Source organism: Coenobita brevimanus, chromosome 107 (genome assembly GCF_032717465.1).
Source record: "Coenobita brevimanus isolate Jiangsu-jjx chromosome 107, ASM3271746v2, whole genome shotgun sequence".
Classification (NCBI taxonomy): domain Eukaryota; kingdom Metazoa; phylum Arthropoda; class Malacostraca; order Decapoda; family Coenobitidae; genus Coenobita; species Coenobita brevimanus.
Window position 1 is genome coordinate 28808535 of NC_137060.1, and position 7564 is coordinate 28816098.

A 7564-nucleotide genomic window follows, 5' to 3' on the forward strand; every position below is an offset into this window, starting at 1 on the left:
TGGAGAAACTAGAACTGGAAAAGGGTAAACTAGAAAAGAAGTCACACATTTAAATAACGTACAATCTCATAATAAACCTCGATAATCTTCGTTCACTGCCCAAGCTTCCTGTTATTAAATACTCACCACTTGAACCCTGTGAATCGTATGATGAGAATGAACGAAAATTAGTGAAAAGGATAGTCAATAAATAGTTAATACATAATCATGGAATAATCAACATAATTATATATAACTTACTGTACATACATAACGAATGGATAATCATATATACGCAACGATATGTAAAGAATAATCAATATAACTTATAAATGTATTATTGTAAATATTTTGATGAAGCTAGGAGAAGCAAACTGACAATAATGAATATATATAAAAACCATAGATTATAAGATATTTAATGTTAAGAAAAGACCTGAAAAATCTACCCATATGATCAAAACTAAAACCCTTAATATTACTGCATGAGAATCAGTCGGCCTGACTCGAAATTACCGATATCTCTATTTCACAAGTTGATTTTTCTTCACCTGACGGGACTGGCCCAATGATCCTGCAATTTGAAAACTGAAGTCGTGGTTACTATACGTCTCTTACTCTAACCTGGCCTAAAACGAGCCTCCTTGCTTGCTATACTTGTCTCACTCTTACTTGACCCAAAACTGTCATCTTCCCATCCTGAATGCTGAGTTTTAGCGATAGATTAACAATAGGAAATTATGCTAGTCATGAAGAAGTGCTGAGTATTGCAGAATTGTAGTATTGTCTTATTCTGCTACAAAAGGTCGAAAATTTGGGCCAGGTTAAGGTGAAAGACGTATAGTCAAATTCACCCCCTAACCTGATCACACCTGGCAATCATCTGAGCTAAAAGGGGTTACGGAGCTTTGACAGGTGAAAAATCGACTCTAACGATAAAGTCCCTATAGGTATTAAGTGTCACAAGAAGATATGTAATAATATATGTAATCATTTTAATGTTTACATTTACCTCGGATGTCTCAGTGGTCTGTTTATTGTAAATACTTGAATGTTGGTTTTCTGCCGACGACTGAGGTACGAGATGTAAACATAGGCCCACTGGTTAGTATTAGTAAGGGCAGAAGGCGCGGAGTATGGGTGGTCTGATCTCGAGTTTACAGAGAACCACCCTCTCTCGCAAGGCATGGAATATGAATGCATATCGGCGTTTTTAATTGATTGGGTCATCTATAAAACACACACAAACAAAATGCTGTGACTGTAATGTATATGATAAATGGCTAGTCAAACAAATGAAGCGATGGACTCTGGAGGATCTCGAGGGTGTCAAAGATATGGCTAATGACCTGTAACCTCAAAGCAACTGATTTTAAAGTTCCAAGAGATAAAATGGGTCACTGTACTATTAAAAACTATGCCAAATGAAAGTAATACTGTAATTTATTTTGAATCTACAAAAGACAGAACTAGTCACCTAATCTAAACACTATTACTAAAACTCACACTAACGAGGATGCAGGTAAAAGCTCAATGGCTAGTCATAAAGCTATTATTGGAATGTTGGCTCAAGATGAGAAGCAAACGGGTCTCAGTAAAAAAAAAAAAGGTAAATGAAAAAGATAAATTATGAAGAACGACGATAAACAGTTGAATAAATTTTTAACGAAACGTGATTATTACTTTTATTTTTTTGAACAATGGAAGGTTGAGGTGTGCAATCAGTAGTGTACATACAACGAGTCTATAAGCTGAGATGAGGGAAAAGCTTGAGAATTTAGCTTTAATAATTAGAAAACTGCTTAGAATATGAGGGAACTGTTAAAAAATACTCTCGGTGAGCTTAGTGTAGAGTGTTGACTTGCAAGTACTTAATATTCTCCTGTCAGTTAATGTTCAAATTTTAAATGGATGACAATAGAACGGTTAAGCACATAGCAAGTTAGATAAATGGCTCAGTTAGGGTTAGATATCCAGTCAGACGAGTTATCAGTCAGTCAGTCAATTTGTTCGTTCCTTTGTGTTGTTCCCACTTGACTGAACGTTTGTCACATAGTCAAGCAGTTTCTCTAGTCGTTCAGTCAGTTCAGCTTCGGCCTGCAGTCCACTGGGTTCACATTTAGATGGGCCTGGGACTGCAACTATTACTACTACAACTATTGCTGCCACTACTACTACTATTGCTATTACTATTACTACTACTACTACTACTGCAACTACTTACAATTACTTCTCCTACTACTACTACCGCTACTGCTACTACTACTACTACTACTGCTGTGCTGCTACTACCACCACCATCCGTTCAGTACGATGACGTCTTTATTCTTCCCATTACCAGACGATTCTTTCAGCTTAGTAACCCTCTTATATTAGTAGCGAATGGGGTTAATAAAGACCAGATCAAACCCCTCCAGCTTAGAAAATCCCTCAAGCTGAATAAAATCGTCTTTGATGGAGAGAATATAGAAAACAAGCATCAGATTGGCTCTAAGTGACAAGGAAGACGTGGCACCTGTATTTCAGCGACTTACTTTCTACATTGCACTTTCCCAATCTCTCTCATACCAACTATGCACTTCTGACATCCACATACTTGGCATCAAAAATAGAGGATAATGAGATGTAATGCGGAGAACAGATCGCTAAGGAATAAGGGTTACGAAATCTTCCACTCTGACGGATTCGTGGTGCGTCTATACGTGTGTTTGTCGTGTTTTCGTATTCTTTTGTGGCCAACTTTCACTCCGTTTTCTGTTAGGTGTGTCTTGGTTGCTGATAATTATGCTCTCTCTCTCTCTCTCTCTCTCTCTCCACGTCCTGTACGTCTCATTTCTGTATCCCCCCCCCTTCTCTCTCTCTCATTGCAATAACGTCAACAATAATGCTCATCTTTAACAGGTGTGTGTGTGTGTGTGTGTGTGTCCCAGATTGCGTGCATTTTAGAGTGAATTTCAACGTCGTATCTCCATAACTCATTCGATTTCACTCACCTAGTCAAAAACGAAAGCACTGAAACACCAGCGAAACATTCTGACATAAACGTCCCCTATTAAAGCCAGTCTCAAAAGTCATCGCTCAGTGTCCCTAGTGATCGTTCGCTGGGGGTGGGGGCGGGAAGAAATACACTGATCGATGAGTTACGGAAATATGGCAACGTTTTCAGATTTCCTCGTCTGTTGTCAAAATGAATCGAGCGAAAGAAATCTTAGCTCGGGGTGGTGAGATTAATTTTGAGCTCAGTGTAAATGGAGCTTTCACCAGATTTTTACTTTTCCCAAAATTAATGTTAAAAAAAAATATCAAAATTAGTGTTCAAATAAATATAAAACTCAAATTAACAACTCAAAATTTTTACAAAGCCAAATTAACAACTCAAATTTTAACACAGCCAAATTAACAACTCAAATTTTGTCAAATTAACAACTCAAATTTTAACAGCCAAATTAACAACTCAAATTTTAACAGCCAAATTAACAACTCAAATTTTAAGCCAAATTAACAACTCAAATTTTAATAGCCAAATTAACAACTCAAATTTTAATAGCTAAATTAACAACTCAAATTTTATCAGCCATATTACCAACTCAAATTCTAAAAACCAGATTAACAACTCAAATTTTAAGAGCCAGATTAACAAATTTTAAGTCAAATTAACAACTCAAATTTGAACAGCCATATTAACAACTCAAATTTTAACAATGCTAAATTAACAAAAATTTTAAGTCAAATTAACAACTCAAATTTTAACAGCCAGATTAACAACTCAAATCTTAACAATGTCAGATTAACTCAATTTTTAACAGCCATATTAACAACTTACATCTTAACACAGCCATTTTTAACAACTCCAAATATAACTACAACTCAAATTTTAACAGCCAAATTAACAACGCAAATTTTAAGTTATTATTATTATTATTATTATTGCTGCCTTCAGACGATTTTCTTCAGCCTGGGGAGATACAGTATGCTTTGAAGGGGTCAATGGAGACTTTCTAACTCCCACACTAAACAGATGTTAGTAAAATCGTCTGGAGGCAGCGAGAATAAATCAAAATACGTCATTGGCCTGAAAGGGTTAGCTGAAACTGTAGAGAAAAGTTAGGTTTAGATTTAGATGTATTTATTTTGAGCTTAGAATGAGCTTACAGATGCGAGCTTAGATTAGTGTGTCACTGAGCTTAGTATAAAACATAGCTTGGTAAAGCAATAATTAGGCTTAGCAGCTACAGAAATGATTAATCTTGGCACAGAAATAACTTAGTACACATTCGTGAGCTTAGTAGAAAACTTATTAAGCTTAGTCGAAGAATAACTGAACTTAGTAAAGAAAATTAAATTCAGTACTGAAATAACTGACGTCAGTACACTTAACTAAGCATTAAGAATAACTGATATTAGTAGAAAATAACTGTAGTACAGAAATGATTAAATTTACTAAAAAAAAAAAAAAATCATTCAACACACTACAGAAATAACTGAGTTGGTAAAAAATAAGATTAGCATTAAAATAAAAGAGTCTAGCTGAGAAACAAGCTTACTACCAAAATATATGAGCAGTAGAGAAATAAGCTTAGCATAGGGAAAAAAATGATCTTAGTAAGGAAATACGCTTAGTAACGAAATACTTAAGAAATATGCTTGGTAGAGAAATAAATGAGCTTAGCAAAGAGACACGCTCAGCAGAGAAATAACTGAGCTAAGTAAAGAAATAACCGACCTTCGTAAAGAAATAAGCTGGCTGCGGAAATCAGGCCATAAGAATAGAATACAAATCAGGCTTAACCTTTTGACTCCGGTGATATTTTTAGTATATTTTTTCCTCACAATATTCTTGCTCCTTCCAGACGATTTTATTCAGATTAAGAAAGGTCCATCGTGGTGAAGGGGTTAACGAAGGCTGTAACTAACCCCTCCAGCCCTAAAAGTCTCTCCCAAACTTAAGGAAATCGTCTGGGGATAGTAATAATAATAATAAAAACAGACCATCAGAATCAAGATGACGTGTTTTTCAGCTTATATTTTCTACCTTCAGACGATTTTATTAAGCTTGGGAGAGGTTTTTCGAGGCTGGAGGGGTTAGTTACATCCTTCACTAACCCACCCACGTACAAAAATCATCCCAAAGTTTCGTTAAATCGTCTGGAAGCAGAAAATCTAATACACGTCCCAGGATTTAAAGGACGAAATCTGACTCTGAGATCACTATCAACGTGAGCACAGACTAATCTCAGTTCAACTCAGATCACTGTAGTTAAGCTGGGCACAGACTAATCTCATTCCACTCCGAGATTATTGTAGTTAAGCGACGACAAACTAATCTCACTTCCACTCTGAGATCATTGTAGTTAAGCTGAGCACAGACTAATCTCACTTCCACTCAGAGATCACTGTTGTTAAGCTGGGCACAGACTAATCTCACTTCCCTCCTTGGCTCAGATCAGCGTGAGTGGCATCCCCCCCTTTTGTATAGACTCCAATTCATACCCCGGTGTTCCTGGACAATATATATGTATAAATATATCGGATGAGAAAATATATAATGGAGAACCAGTCACAGGGTTTTATTACACCTATTAACACTCTCCAAGACTCCCCCTCAGCAGAATAAAACCGTCTGATGGAAGAGGATACATGGCACTCTCAGGTGAAAAAACCGTCTGGTGGAATAGAAGAAAGGGCAGCCAGGGCCCCCCCTCCCCGTGGGCAGCCAGGGGGTCACCCGGCGGGTGCCACCCGGTGGACAGCCAGGGGGGCCCCCCCTGGTGAGCAGCTGGGAGGGCGTCCCCCAGTGGGCAGCTGGGGGGTCCCCCCTGGTGAGCAGCAGGGAGGGCGCCCCCAAGCAGGCAGCCGAGGGGGGGCGCCCCCGGTGGGCAGCCAGGGGGGTCCCCCCTGGTGAGCAGCAGGGAGGGCGCCCCCCAATGGGCAGTCGGGGAGGGGGGTGCCCCCTGGTGGACAGCTGGAGGGACCCCCCCCTGTTGAGCAGCAGGGAGGGCGCCCCCCAGTGGGCAGCTGAGGGGGGGGGGCGCCCCTGGTGGGCAGCCAGAGGGCCGCCCCCCGATGAGCAGTTGGGGGGGCGCCCCTGGTGGGCAGCCAGAGGGCAGCCCCCCGATGAGCAGCTGGGGGGGCGCCCCCCAGTGGGCAGCCGGGGGTGGGTCCCCCCTGGTGAGCAGCAGGGAGGGCGCCCCCCAATGGGCAGCCGGGGGGACGCCCCCCAATGGACAGCCAAGGGGGTGCCCCCCTGTGGGCAGCCGGGGGGGGGCACCCCCTGGTGGGCAGCCGGGAGGGCGCCCCCCAGTGGGCAGCCAGGGGGCGAGATCCTAGGGGCAGCCGGGGCCTGCTGAGGCCTGCTGGGGCCTGCTAGGGCCCGGGGAGCAGCCGAGGCCCACCGGGGGCAGCCAGGGCCCCCCGCTGGGAAGGGCGCATGGCAGCCGGGGTCCCTCAGGGGCAGCCAGGCCCCCCGGGGGGAGTTAGGGTCTCCCTGGGGCAGTCAGGGACCCCCGGGGGTAGCCAGGGCAAATAATAATATTAATAATAATAATAACAATAATAATAGAAATAATAGTAATAATAAAAATAATAATAATAACAATAATCATAATTTTAAAAATCGTCACACTGAGTTTATGACAGACTTATAGATTATAATAACAACGGCATTCCGTTTCCCACTCATAAAAAAAGAGACTAAGAATTGGAACAACATGCTGACCTAATACTCTGAACATAGAAAATAAAAATAAAAGCATCCCACCTCTCTTACCACAAAAGACTAACAAGAAACAAATACAAAATATCAGACTAGGTACTCTTTGACGCTGCAAAAAAAAAAAAAAAATCACATTCTTACTAAAAGTTAAATAAAAGAGAGATTATATTAAAAAAAAAAGCAGAACACTTCCCTCTTGTCAAGCCACTTTTATTTTCAACTAAGTGAAAGCCTCTCGAATGGGTGGGGTTTAGGGAGACTGTATCCAACCCCTCCAGTAATAAAGATGTATTCTAAGCGGAAGAAAATAGTCAGCAGATGAAGGAAATAGTCTGACGAAGGAAAAAACAGATGAAGAAAGCGGTCAGCAGATGAAGAAAACAGTCTGACGAGGAAAATGGTCAGCAGATGAAGCAAATAGTTTGATGAAGAAAACAGCAGATGAAGAAAATAGTTTGATGAAGAAAATAGTTTGATGAAGAAAATAGTTTGATGAGGAAAATGGCAGATGAAGAAAATGGGCAACAGATGATGAAAACAGTGAAATATAAAGTCAGCGATGAAGTCAGATGAAGATAACTGCCAGAGGAAGAAAACCGATGAAGAAAAGTCCTCATATGAAGAAACTATTCAGAATATGAAGGTAATAGTTGGCAGATGAAGAAATTAGTCAGCAGATAAGAAGAAAAAAAAAAACGTAAGCTCAATGGGTAACAAGACAAAAGAAAATATCAAAACACACATCCTACTCATAAAAAAGAGAAGCTATACCAACAGAATTAACCCCTTCGGTACCACACCTCCTCTAAACTGAATAAAATCGTCTGGTGATGGACTAAAATGATAAAGACGTCATGGTACAGAAGGGGTTAA